Genomic DNA, 15,176 nt, shown 5'->3' on the forward strand with positions numbered 1-15,176 from the left:
GTCTCTGCTTCCTCCTTGACAAGCCCAGTTTACAGTCTACTGCCTTGTTTTTCTAAGCCCTGTTCAGTTAATCCGTACTGAATGTTAATTGCTGAAAAAGGGTTTATTCTCCTATTAGAAATCAAAGGTTGAACAAAAGTACCCTAATAATGAAATATCCACAGCCAAAAGGAAAAGCCTCTCAAGGTGGATTCTTAATCTTTTAGTTAAGAAATACGTATTAAATATCCAATGGCTGCATGTCTTGAGCTGGCACTGAGAATATATAGATGAAGAGACGCCGCCCCCACTCTGAAGAGCTCACAGCCTTGTGAGGAAGCCAGATAATTATCGGCGGACACGGAAGGAGCTCTTAGGTGTTGCCTTTGGAATCAGGAAAATCTTCACAGATGAAGAGTGCTTGAACTCCCAAAAAAATGTTAACTGTGCTATTCTGATTCTGAGTCACACATGCTCATTGCAAAAAAATAAGAAAAGAGAAAAAAAATCAAAAAATTAAAATATTTGTTCTCACATCCCAGGAATGACTATTGTTAACATTTAGGTTGACTTATTTCCAGTTTATATCTACATATATAGTTCTATTTATATCTGCAATGGGTCAGATTATTTTGAACACAAATAAGATGTGTTCAAAACACAGAACTTTTTAAAACTTACTGTAATTGTCTTCATCTTGTTCTGGAATCCCATTCCAAGTGATGGAGTTCAAAAGAAAAAAAACGTTTCCACTTAAGTGGCTAAAACTTACAATAGTTTTTTCTTTTCTAAATGTTCAGTCCATTCAAAGTTTAAACTTCCCATCTGTATGTTTCTCAAATTGCAAGCATATTCCTCCACCTCCTTCTTCCATGGTACCAGGGCATAGGAGGCAGAGTGCCCGTCTTCTGGGTCTGCCCTGGCCTCCTGGGAATGGACACATGTCCTTCTTGATGATTGGGAATCCTGCTCTGGGGTCCAATGAGTCTTTCCAGTCAGGTGTTCTGATGGTACCACTACTGGGAGTCAGGAATCTGATTGTTGCTCAGGTAGTCATGTTCCCACCCCTCATCCTGACCTCAAGCTTCTTCTGGCTCACTGGGTCCTGTCAGCACTCCTGCGTCCCCAGACCTGGGTATGAAGCAACTTCTCTGATAGTACCTAATTTTATGGTGAGAGATGAGTCTGGGGATGTGGACATAGGCCAGATCACACCGGGTCTTCCATGGAAGGGCAGGAATCTGGATTTTACCTGAAATGCAACAGGAAGTCAAAAGAAGGTTTAAGCAGATGACTGATGTCCTACAGGTCTCATTATTCACAGATCATGTTTATTGCTCTGCATGAATGGACTGGAAGGGGCAGAAGTGGAGGCAGGGTAACAGTAATCAAGGCCAGACATGACAGGCTAAACTTAGAGCTAAAGATTAGAGTCTGAACACCCACAAGCTAATGGGTTGGATGTGGGAGGAAAGAAAGGCGGTATTTAGGAGAATAAAGGACAGGGTATATGGTTGTATTACTGAGATGGAAGAACCTGGACTGGGGGCCTATTGGGATCGAAAGTTCTGTTTTAGATATAAGTTCCAGACATACTTGAGATCTCTAAGGGGAGATGCTAAGTGGGTAGTTGGACGTATGAGTTCAGAAGAGGTATTCAGTGTATTAGCACACAGTGGGCATTTAAACCCTTGGGAGTGAATTCAATCACACGGTGACAAACTTTAGGAAAAGAAGAAGTTGCATTTAGCAGAGGCCCTGGATAGGCTTAACATTTAGAGCTGCATCAGAAGAGGAAGAGATGGCAAAGGAGACTGCTGAGGAAGGAGTGGAAGGAAGGAGCAAAGTGGGGAGCAGTGGTCCCAAAACGAAGCAGGGAGGGTCCAAGGAGGATGAAGCAGTGGATGGTGGGATACTGCTGGGAGAGTGATGAAGGTAAGGCCCTTCTGGAAAGCATTGCCAACTTCCCCTGGCAGAGTCAGGGCTCATCTCCTTTGCTGCTGCTAAGTCGCTTCAGTCGAGTCTGACTCTGTGCGATCCCATAGATGAAAGCCAACCAGGCTCCCCATCCTTGGGATTCTCCAGGCAAGAGTACTGGAGTGGGTTGCCATTTCCTTCTCTGATGCATGAAAGTGAAAAGTGAAAGTGAAGTTGCTCAGCTGTGTCTGACTCTTAGCGACCCCATGGACTGCAGCCTACTAGGCTCCCTTGCCCATGGGATTTTCCAGGCAAAAGTACTGGAGTGGAGTGCCATCCCCTCTGCACCACCCCAATCTTGATTCTGTTTATACACTCATTATATTCAATTACTGTCTTTGTTCATGTGCCTGCCACTCTCTCTAGTCTAAGAGTGATCCTAGTTCATTTCCTCCAGAGACAGCCTACGGTTTGGCCTTGTGTAAGTTCCCAGGAAATGTTAAGAGAATTAAGAAGATTGATCACCAGAAGTCAGGAGACCATGTTTGAAGAGATACTCAGGAAGATTATGATGGGCCATGACTCATTTTGGCAAGAGACAAGCAGGCAGATATCTTTATAATAGACACAGGGATGCTGCTGGCAACCAGAGCCCTAGGACTGGCTGCTCGGGGCTCCACTGGTGTAGCTCTTCTGAACAGCTGAGAAAAAGGATGGAGATGATGGGGGCAAAAGATGACAAAGCAGTGTCCATAGGAAGCCACCCTTTCCTCCTGAACATTGGAAAAGGCCATCATTCACCTGTGATTTTGGCTTCACAATGCACGTGAATTATAACTTTGTTTTTAAACTAAGATGACTTCCTTGTGGACTTTTTTAAACACAAGGTTAAAACTTCTCTCAATTGTTATATGATATTGTCCCAAATGTTCTTTCCACAGTCAATAGCCAGAAACTTAAAACCAAACTTCACTCTTGTTATTTAGTTGCTCAGTTGTAGCCAACTCTTTTGTGACCCCATGGAGCCCCACCAGGCTCCTCCATCCATGGTATTTTCCTGGCAAGAATACTGGAGTGGGTTGCCACTTCCTTCTCCAGGGGATCTTCCTGACCCAGGGATGGAACCTATGTCTCCTCCAATGGCAAGTGAATTCTTTACCACTGAGCCAGCAAGAAAGCCCTTCACTCTCCTACTGAATGTCCCCCTCATTGCCCTGGCCGAGGCACTTAGAAGAAGGAAGAGGAAGAGACTGAAATTCATTAAGAGTTCAAGCCCATGGGGGTAGATTCCTCCACTAACATATCTTTTTTTGTATTTACCACCACCATCGGGGGTGGATTTTCATATCCATCTTAAAGAAGAGGAAATGAGGCTCAGAGAATTATATATGTGGCCCAGCATCACACACTGGTGAGGGGTGGAGCTGGCAGTCGGTTATAGAACTGGACGGTAGCTATAGCCGTGACTATCTATCCAGGGCTCTTGGTGACCCGGCAGTGGTCCTCAGCTCCAGGGACAGCCACCTAATTGGGGAAATAGGAGGTGGCTCCCTTGGTGGGTCAGTTCTGCAGTGATCTGGGAGTCATCAGGAGTACAGTCAGCCTAGAGCCCACTTTTCCAGCCCTCCCCATGATCTGGTAAGTCCTTCTATATTAAATGTCATTCTGTCTGAAATACACAGGGGATTTCAGTTTGCTGAACCAACAGCACAGTTTCCTATCCCGCCTCCTAACCTACCTCCAGCAAGGAGAAAAGAAACAAGCACTTCACGCTGAAACAATTCCCCTTTCATGTATCTGCTCACCTAACTTCTTTTGGGCTCATGACCCAGGAACAGCTTCATTCGGAGTCATTCCCCTCAAAAAAACCATGAAGGGTATGGGGCTGGGTAATATATGCTGATGTAAGGGTCAAATAGGAACTTGGAGATGAAGGTGAATAAGACAGCAAGCAATTCTGAGTGGGACATTCTGTACAGGCCTCCAAATTAAATGGAAACCATGGGGATTAATGGAAGGTTCAGAGCAGGAATTGTGAAATGGCTTCTGGCAGCAGCCTCAGTGTGCTCTGCTCTGTCACGATGCCATAGTCTGGGATTTATGAATTTTTCTTGTACTAGATTTATTTATTTTTTAAGCTATAGAATTCCAAAAGGCAGACAAAGCAGAGTTCAAGGTTCTTTGAAAAAGTAGTAGGAGCGAGAAAGGGAAGGGCTCATGATGCATGGCACCTTGTAGGTGCTGCGACTACAAAAGATGGGTTAATAATGAACTTCCCATAATCTGGCTACAAGCTTCCCTCCCCATCTTGTCTTCCATTATTGTCCTTTGTATATCTCCCCTGCCACTGACAACATCACCTTGCTGTCTGACTCCTAATGTGAGCCTCCCTGTCCTGTCCCACCTGGAATGGCTCCCTCCCTGCTTGCTCCCTATCTGCATGGTTCATACCTGGCAAAGCTTTAGTCAAATCCTACAATCTTTATGAAGTCACTGATTTTTGGGGGCTTCCCCCTAACAAGGGTCTCACTTTCTCTGAGTTGTCCAACCTCAGCATGGACATCCTCTAGACAGTTTCCTGCTGCTGAGTCATGAATCTAGGCTGAGTGATGCTTATCTTGCTGCTAAGATACCTGAGAGGGAAATCAGCTCACCTGGAGCATTTTTTTTTTACCTGTTCAGAGCTTTACAGGGCTTAACTCCTTTAATCACCCTATCAACTCTCTGAAGGACACAAGAGTCCTTGGAGCTTAAGCAACTTTTCCAAGAGCACCTGGCCGATCTGGGAATCAGATTGGGTTTTTACTTACGTCTGTCTGACTCAGATTTGGGGTGCCCACTATTTCATACGGCTTCTATTGACATTAAGATGCTTTTCACAACTAGACAGGAAACCCCCTGTGGCCAGGAATCAAGCCCTTTCATACTGGTGTCCTACCTGTGCTTGGAAGCATCCTGTACAATAGTTGTTCAATAAATCTTATTTGGCTGATTCAATTGCCTTATAGGTACACAGTATTTTAACCTGTTAAAAGTATGTTTATATTTGGTAATGTCTTCCCCGTGATAGGGATGCTGATTAAAAACTCATTAAACATTAAAATACAAACCCAGAAACAAAAACTAAAGGTAAATGATTTGCCCGAAGCCACATAATAACAAATCCTGGCCTCTAATATCTAAATTAGTTCTTCTGTTGAAGTACCAGCACAAATAATGTAATGAAATATTTCTGAGACAATTGGGAAATTTAACTATTGATTGTCTGCTTGATGATATTAAGGAATTGCATTTGTTTCCTCTTTCTGCAGCAGGAAATTTTCAGAACTTAGTGGCTTACCACAAACTTATGATCTTTCATGTCTTGTAAATCAGAAATCTGAAATGGCTTTCCTTGGGCAAAATCAAGGGGTCAGTGGGGCTGTGTTCCTTTTGGAGATTCTAGGAAAGAATCTCTTCCTTGATTTCTGTAGTTTCAAGAGGCCACCTGCATGTCTTGGCTCATGTCCCCTTCCTCCACCTCCAAAGCCAGCAGTGTAGCATCTTCAAAACTCACTCTGCTTTCCACTCCTATAACCCACCCTGACACTTCTGCCTCCCTCTTATATTTATCCCGTTGACTCTACTCAACTAACCTGGATAATTAAGGACACTCTCCCCATTGCTAGCATTAACTCCATCACACCTGCAAAGTTCCTTTCACCATGCAAGGTAACATAGTCACAGATTCTGCAAATTAAGCCATGGATATCTTTAGGGGAACCATTATTCATCTCACTACAGAAATTACTGATAATTTTGATAAATATAATAATGATATAGTAATTATGCTTTTTATATGTTCTCATTTGTTACAGGTGCTTACTAAAATATTAATGGGTAAAGCAGCATGGTGTCTGATATATATATTTTTTAATTCAAGAAAAATAAGTGGATGCATATGGAGGGAAAATGAATAAGATTGGCCAAGTGTTTGATGATTATTTAATAATCACTGAAGCTGGGTATGAGGTACATGGGGGTATGTTTTACTATTTTTTTCTACTTTTGTGTATGTTTGAAATTGTTCCCAATATCTTTTTAAACTATAGATATTGAAGTGTTCTGTATAACATTCTCTAACGCCATTCTCCTCCCTTCCTCTCCAAAGGTAAGCCATTGTGAATTTGGTGTTTTCATTCTCTTTCATAGTTTTACTACACATACATGTCTTGAACAATATATAGAACTGGTTTGCACATTTTTTCCCAAATTTGTATATTGCACATTTCAACAGAGTTTTTGAGATTTATTCATGTTGATACATGGATAATTCATTCTTTTTCAGTATTTTAAAGCATTCAACAGTATGGCTATGTCTAAATTTATCTCTTATGTTGATGTGTATTAAAGTTGTTTTCAATTTTTAGTTACCACAAACAATGCTGCAATAGGCCTTCTTATAAATATCTCCCTGTGCACATGTGTGAAATTCCCTCTAGGATGCTAAGTAGTGAAATTGCCAGTTTTCTGGATCTATGCATCTTTATCTTCACTTGATCTTGCTAAATATTTAATCATGGGGTGGTGCCAATTTGTACTCTTCAGCAATAGATGAGATTCCCCATTGCTATTCACATCTTTACCCACACTTAGCACTTTAAGATTTTGAAAATTTTGCCAACCAAAGAGATGTGAAATAGAATCCACTGTTTCAGTCTGCAAGTCCCGGATAACTAGTGAAGCTGAGCATCGTTTTCATCTGTTTAGTACTTGTCACTTTGCTCTTTCATTAGTTTTTCCTTAAACTGTGTCCAGTCTAAAGTTTATCTCATCTATTAAGTTTTTAGTTTCAATATTATTTTTATTTCCAAGAATATATTTTCTCTTTATTTCTGCTTTATCTTTGGGCATCCAAAACATTCTTTCTTTGGATGGATGCTTAGCCCTTCTTGGTTGATTTTCTGCATCTCATATTTTTCTCTTTCTCTTTTTCTACATTTTGTATTTCTTGCTCCATGTTTAGAAAAATTCCTCCATGTTTTTTCAGTCAGTTCAATTCAGTCACTCAGTCATGTCCAGCTCTTTGCAACCCCATGGACTGCAGTATATCAGGCTTTTCTGTCCATCACCATCTCCCAGAGTTCATTCAAACTCATGTCCATCGAGTCGGTGATGCCATCCAGCCATCTCATCCTCTGTCGTCCCCTTTTCCTCCTGCCCTCAATCCCTTCCACCATCAGAGTCTTTTCCAATGAGTCAACTCTTTGCATGAGGTGGCCAAAGTACTGGAGTTTCAGCTTTAGCATCAGTCCTTCCAAAGAACACCCAGGGCTGATCTCCTTTAGAATGGACTGGTTGGATCTCCTTGCAGTCCAAGGGACTCTCAAGAGTCTTCTCCAACACCACAGTTCAAAAGCATCAATTCTCCAGCGCTCAGCTTTCTTCACAGTCCAATTCTCACATCCATACATGACCACTGGAAAAACCATAGCCTTGACTAGACAGACCTTTGTTGGCACAGTAAAGTCTCTGCTTTTCAGTATGCTATCTAGGTTGGTCATAACTTTTCTTCCAAGGAGTAAGCGTCTTTTAATTTCATGGCTACAGTCACCATCTGGAGTGATTTTGGAGCCCAAAAAAATAAAGTCTGACACTGTTTCCACTGTTTTTCCATCTATTTATCATGAAGTGATGGGACTGAATGCCATGATCTTAGTTTTCTGAATGTTGAGCTTTAAGCCAACTTTTTCACTCTCCTCTTTGACTTTCATCAAGAGGCTTTTTAGTTCCTCTTCACTTTCTGCCATAAGAGTGGTGTCATCTGCATATCTGAGGTGATTGATATTTCTGCCAGCAATCTTGATTCCAGCTTGTGCTTCTTCCAGCGCAGTGTTTCTCATGATGTACTCTGCATATCAGCTTTCTTTATAGTCCAACTCTCACATCCATATATGACTACTGGAAAAACCAAAGCTTTGACTAGACGGGTTCATGTGTTTTAGTGACTTCCAAATGAATTTACTGGCAAGCAAATACATATATTTTTTCTTTCCATGGATTCTTTCTTGTTCTTTGACTGCTTCTTTTCATGGTGGCCTATTATTGCTACATAGGGAAAATACGCTCTTAAATCTCTCCAAGGACACTAGTAAGAATTTTTTAAAAGCTTGCTTCACTTCCTGAATTCTTTTACCCCCTAGGTATTGGATGTGTATGTCCATCTTCTTGCTATTGGGCTGTCTCAGCTGTCTGGTGGTCCTTGGTCATCCTACCATATTTATGAATGAAAAACCATGTTGAGCATTAGACCCAAGGGAGCAGTCAACACAGAATTGTTGGGACTGGCTTCCTCTCTAGTTCTCTGTCCTCAGTGGGAATTCTGTGTATTGCCTCCTATCCCAGAGCCCCTCTGGAGCTCTGCACAAAGAACAGCCCTCTCCCCTTCGCTTATTACATTCTTTCTGACTTGAGTCTCCCTTCTCCCTGGTTTATTAGTTAACATGATTCCACCTCCATTACTGTCCTCTAGAAAATCATCAAAATCTCTATGGATAAATCAACCCTCTTCCCATTCTCGACACTTGAAAAGTGCGCTGCATTCTATGATTCCTAAGCCTGATGGGATTTAGGAAGAGAAGTGGGTGAGGGGCTGCACTCAGTTCATCATCTTGAAGCAGATGAGAAAAATCAATCTGAGAAAATCACTTTGGCTACTGTGTGGAAAGGGCTTGGATGAGGGCAGAAAGAAGCTGGAACGAAGAGTTCAGTTAGGTCTACTTGTTTTAAGAGCAAGACAAGGGGACCAGGTCAGAACTGAGTGAGAGGGAAAAAGAAAGAAAGAAGCAGAAAGATGAGGATGTATTTTGAAGATAGGGCTGACTAAAGTCTTTTTTCCCTTTTTATGAATATTTCTGGACTTGTGTGAGATCTTGGGTTAAGGGGGTCTCTGATGATGAATCTGGGGAAGCAGCATGGGAATAGAGCACTGGGCTGGGACAAAGATAGGCCTGAATTTGAATTATATGAGTGATGTTTATAGCCTACCTCACAGCCTCAGTGTTGTCATCTATAGAATGGGCCTTCTAATACCTACTGCTGTCAGTGAGGCAACAGAATTCCCTTGAACCACCCTGGAAAATACAAGCAGATTAGCCTGGAAGTGGAAAATCTATCAGAATCAGATCCGTGAATTGCTCCACTCCTTTCTAATGGCCCAAATGACTTCTCTTGCCAAGCATTTCCATTGCTGTGTGTCTCTTGCCGCTCAGTTTTATGAATGCCAGTTTGAGGAAGGGGACAGTCAACTCACTATCATCATGCCAGTTGGAGAAAGCCCTTCACACCAGGTCACTGGGTGGTGCCACTGACTGAGCGGCCGGGCTCAGGTCACATGACCGCCTTCTTCAGTCAGGGGCCACCTCTGCAAAGGGCAGCATCGCCCTGCTTGTCTGGCCAGGGAGGGCTCCATGTGTGAAGATACAGAGGGGCCTGGGGAGGCACAAGAACCAGGACTAATACGTCAACACTTTATCTATTACAGTTGATGTGACTAGCAAACAAAGCAAGACATGTAAAATACATAGGGAGCGACATTTTCAGATGAACTCCACCTCATTAAAACAAAAACAAAAACACCCACTTGCATTATACAAAAACTTGTTCAAAAACTGGTAGACTCCCTAGCCTCCCATATTAGCGGACGTCCTAATTAACAAAAATAAGCCTAATTGTGGAAGTGAAGTTGGCCTTGAAACACATCTGGAAATAAAAACTAGAGAAACAAAGGAGCCTAGGAATTTGGGGGAATCACTGCGTTTCCTTGGGTTTGTTTCTTTGTGAGAATTTCTATTGTAGATAGAGTGAAGTGAATTAATTAGGCTTCATATGAGCTTTCTTCTCTTTATTTTTCTTGAAACCCCAAGCCAAAATATGATTTATATTTTCAGGTCCATGACTGTTCAGTATCTATTTCTAAATCTGCCAGGTTAAAAATGTATATGAAAACGGAAACTGTAATACTGTCATTTAATTAATGAAGGCACGATTCTCAGCTTTTGCACCATATGCATTCTTTTGTTCATGTAAGTGCTATTTTCTGTGCTCCTTTTAACTTTTAATAAGCTTCCTTTCTGTAGAGTGTGGATAATGTTGTGAAAACGTAGCTAAAACATATTTTCAAATGGAAAACAACCCTTAACTGAAAAAATGGTCCAAAGGAAGAGGGAACAAAGGGAGCTTCCATGATACATGCACAAAAATTTGACAATCCTTCTGCCTTGCTGCATATCTGACAGGAAGAGGGGGAAGAGAAGCAGGTCTCCCTGTTTTTGACTTCACATCTGGTTACTCAGTTATTTCAACACTGTCTTATTAATGCTTGTACTTTGGTGGGATGTTAGATGTGTGCAGGAGAGAAAGCACAGACTAGGGGTCTGGAGGCCAGGAACTAGGCATCACCACTGCTGTTACCCAGCTGGGGAGGCTGGGGAGGGTATTTCCCCCTCATCCTTTAACTCATCATCTGAGAAATAAAGAGAATTTTGGACTAGGCTAGGGCTACCCATGGAGAAGGCAATGGCCTTCTTGCCTGGAAAATCCCATGGATGGAGGAGCCTGGTGGGCTACAGTCCATGGGGTCACTAAGAGTTGGACATGACTAAGCGACTTCACTTTCACTTTTCACTTTGAGGCATTGGAGAAGGAAATGGCAGCCTACTCCAGTGTTCTTCCCTGGAGAATCCCAGGGACAGGGAGCCTGGTGGGCTGCCGTCTATGGGGTCGCACAGAGTCAGACATGGCTGAAGTGATTTAGCAGCAGCGGCAGGGCTACCAAAGAGCAGAGGCCTAATGCCACTCATCTGGGACCTGGGAACATTTGAGCATGTTGAAACACAAGTAAATACATTAATTTTCTTTTCAACTTTCATTCAGTATTTTCTTGCATTGTATCATAGAGAAAGCTTTGGTTTGGTGCTGGTATGTCTTTAACACCCCTCTAATTCTTTACTGATTTTCCTTTTAAAAAGAGTGGACCTCAGGCTCAGAGCCTTTGGCAGGCAGCAGCATCTGGCTAGACCTGAAATACTGTCCATCCCCCACACCACTCCCACCAGTAGTATTTGATTCTAAGGTAGGTCTCCTCCTAATTATGGCAAGTGATCACTGATCATAGTGATACAATATTTTCTTTGTAATTACAAAGAAAATAATTCTCCTTGTAAAATAATTTTCTTTGAATTATAAGTTTGAAAAGTATTAAGTACTCTTCTGAGTACCTTTATTTGTACAAGAGATAATGGACTTGACTGGAATGGTCAAGTGATAAGATTGAAGGTGCAGAAAACAGTGGTCTAGATGACCACCAAGAACCCTTACACAACTTGAGCCTAAGCTTCCTCATGTTTCATGTCTCCTCACTGCTGTTTTTATTGATAATACAAACACATTTACAGACCGAGAATACCCTGTGTCCATCCTCCTTATATGACAGTTCACCCGGTTCTGTGGCTCCCAGCATCTTTGTATAATAAACAGAAGAACAACTTACAGATCATGACATAGGGGTGTAAAAATAAGCAGGAACATATTTCTTGAAGAGTTTTAGGGAAGCTACAAACTCCAAGTTAAACATGACAGATTGAACACATATATTTCTTTCAGCTCCCTCTCAAAACTCAACTAAAAAGAGATTCAAGGAATAAAACAGGTTTATACCTATGAGGACAAGGGAAATGGGATAGGAGTCAAAAGAGGACCAGAAATGCTAAAAAATATTTTGGAAAACTTGTAGATGAGGGATCGTTGGAACATAAGTGCCTGTACAGGGAGGTACAAATGAAAAGTTAGCTGATTGATTCCTTGTCGTTGGTTAGTCGCTAAGTCATGTTCAACTCTTTTTTGACCCCATAGACTGTAGCCCATCAGGCTCCTCTGTCCATGAAATTTCCCAGGCAAGAATGCTGAAGTTGGTTGCCATTTCCTTCTCCAGGGGATCTTCCCAACCCAGGGATCAAACCCACATCTCCTGCATTGGCAGGCAGATTCTTTACCACTGAATCACCTGGGAAACCACATTGATTCTTAAGGGCCTTGAAAAAGTTCAGTAATTCAGTTCAGTTCAGTTCAGTCGCTCAGTCATGTCCAACTCTTTGCAACCCCTTGGACTGCAGCATACCAGGCCTGCCAGTCCATCACTAACTCCCAGAGTTTACTCAAACTCATGTCCATTGAGTTGGTGATGCCGTCCAACCATCTCATCCTCTGTCGTCCCCTTCTCCTCCTGCCTTCAATCTTCCCAAGCATCCAGGTCTTTTCAAATGAGTTAGTTCTTCGCATCAGGTGGCCAAAGTATTGGAGTTTCAGCTTCAGCATCCTTCCAGTGAACATTCAGGACTGATTTCCTTTAGGATGGGCTGGTTGGATCTCCTTGCTGTCCAAACGACTCTCAAGAGTCTTCTCAAACACCACAGTTCAAAAGCATCAATTCTTCAACACTCAGATTTCTTTATAGTCTCACACCCATACATGACTACTGGAAAAACCATAGCCATAACTAGATGGACCTTTGCTGGCAAAGTAATGTCTCTGATTTTTAATATGCTGTCTGCTGCTGCTACTGCTGCTAAGTCGCTTCAATCGTGTCTGACTCTGTGCAACCCCACAGACAGCAGCCCACTAGGCTCTTCTGTTTCTGGGATTCTCCAGGAAAGAATATGCTGTCTAGGTTGGTCATAAATTTCCTTCCAAGGAGTTCAGTTCAGTTCAGTTGCTCAGTTGTGTCTGACTCTTTGCGACCCCATGAATTGCAGCATGCCAGGGTCCCTGTCCATCACCAACTCCTGGGGTTCACTCAAACTCACATCCATCGAGTTGGTGATGCCATCCAGCCATCTCATCCTCTGTTGTCCCCTTCTCCTCCTGCCGCCAATCCCTTCCAGCATCAGAGTCTTTTCCAATGAGTCACCTCTTAGCATGAGGTGGCCAAAATATTGGAGTTTCAGCTTTAGCATCATTCCCTCCAAAGAAATCCCAGGGCTGATCTCCTTTAGAATGGATTGGTTGGATCTCCTTGCAGTCCATGGGACTCTCAAGAATCTTCTCCAACACCACAGTTCAAAAGCATCAATTCTTCGGTGCTCAGCTTTCTTCACAGTCCAACTCTCACATCCATACATGATCAGTGGAAAAACCATAGCCTTGACTAGATGGACCTTTGTTGGCAAAGTAATGTCTCTGCTTTTGAATATGCTATCTAGGTTGGTCATAACTTTCCTTCCAAGGAGTCAGCATCTTTTGATTTCATGGCTGCAATCACCATCTGAAGTGATTCTGGAGACCAAGAAAATAAAGTCTGACACTGTTTCCACTGTTTCCCCATCTATTTCCCATGAAGTGATGGGACTGAATGCCATGATCTTAGTTTTCTGAATGTTGAGCTTTAAGCCAACGTTTTCACTCTCCTCTTTCAATTTCATCAAGAGGTTCTTTAGTTCTTCATCGCTTTCTGCCATAAGGGTGGTGTCATCTGCATATCTCAGAATTAGCTCAGGAATTAGAGATGCCAAGTTCCTCTGGAGGTAGCAGAGAGGCTGCAAACAGGATGACTGCTGGAAATGCTGTCAAAAGCATTGTTTCTTAATCTTGGCTCTATGACATTTGGAGCAAGAGAAATTCTTTGTTTGGGGGCTGTCTTGCTTGGCTTCTACTTGCTAGATGCCAACAGCAATCCCTTTTCCAGTTGTGACATCCAAACCAGTCTCCAGACATTGGCAAATATCCCTTCAGGTGCAAAATCCACCCCCTCAGTTGAGAACCCCAGTTAAGAACCACTAATTTAAAGGAACCCTCACCCCTCTCTGAACCCATACAGACAAATCTCTATCACCTTTCCACCCCAAAGGAATCAGAGGTCTATTCTGTGAATCCATGGAACCAGGGGAGGTCCAAACCTGGGAACAAAAAGCACAGAAAAGGCAGGGTGAGGCACCAGACTGGCAGCTAGGGGTTAGGTAGCGTACATGTTCCCTTCTGTTAAAGTTTTGGGTCTCCCTGTATGAGATGACTCAATAATGAGACCAGGAGAGCTACAGGGAGTTGTTAATTCCAGGAAAAAGAAGAATATGCATGAAAATCTAAACGTAATCATAGTCTATTACTTGGTTAAGCTCTGATACTTAGATACATACATATATATACACACACACACACACACACATGCACATATATATACATACATTATATATGTATACATACATGATATATAAGGTACACATATACACATTATTTGTCTAATTCAGTGTTCATAATGATATAGAGATCAGACAATACTTCTTTCAAAACTGCAATGTAATTAAAATACAAGGATGTGTGGGACAGCCGTATATGTGGATGGGAGTGGTGGTGGTGGTGGTGGTGGTGGTTAAACCCTCCTCTTCCGTGATAAGATGTCAATAGAAACATCATCTTTCAATAAAATTAAAAATCAACATATAGAGCATGGTGGTGGTGGTTTAGTTGCTGAGTCATGTCTTGACTCACACGATCCCATGGAATATAGCTCGTGAGACTCCTCTGTCCATGGCATTTCCCAGGCAAGAATACTGGAGTGGGTTGCCATTTCCTTCTCCAGGGGATCTTCCCGACCCAGGGATAGAACCCCAGTCTCCTGAGTTACAGGCGGTCTCTTGCGTTATAGGCAGATTCTTTAGAGACCGAGCCACATGACAGGCAGAGTATATAGAACATATATATATATATATATTATTTTAAAATACAGAAGGAAGCTCAAGGAAAAAGACTAAGGAAAAGTTGAAAGTAGCTGCCTCTTAGGAGCAGAATTAAAATGTGGAGCAGAGAGTACAGGGTACTGATACTTTTAGGATAAATCTTTTAGTACCATTTGCCTTCTAGAGCTACAAACACTACACGCTTACACTGATGCAAATCACTTGTTAAATGAAGGCTATGGAGTTGGCAGCTAGAAGACCCGATGACTGAATAGAGAAGATAGAATATAAAGGAAAAAGCATGATACGTTTTGTATATGTAGGTTACACGAAGAATAGGTAGAACACAGTGGGTCTATCGTAACAAAATGAAGACAAATGTAAAATCATAGAATGTATTATTTTTAAATAAAGGAACATATTCTTTTTTAAAATAAATCCCTGGAGAAGGAAATGGCAAGCCACTCCAGTATTCTTGCCTGGGAAATCCCATGGACAGAGGAGCCTGGCGGGCTATAGCCCATGGGGTTGTAACTGACATTTGCTTGGTGGTAGTGCGACCTCATGGACTGT

The sequence above is a fragment of the Capricornis sumatraensis genome, chromosome 2 (genome assembly GCF_032405125.1).
Source record: "Capricornis sumatraensis isolate serow.1 chromosome 2, serow.2, whole genome shotgun sequence".
In the NCBI taxonomy this organism is placed as follows: domain Eukaryota; kingdom Metazoa; phylum Chordata; class Mammalia; order Artiodactyla; family Bovidae; genus Capricornis; species Capricornis sumatraensis.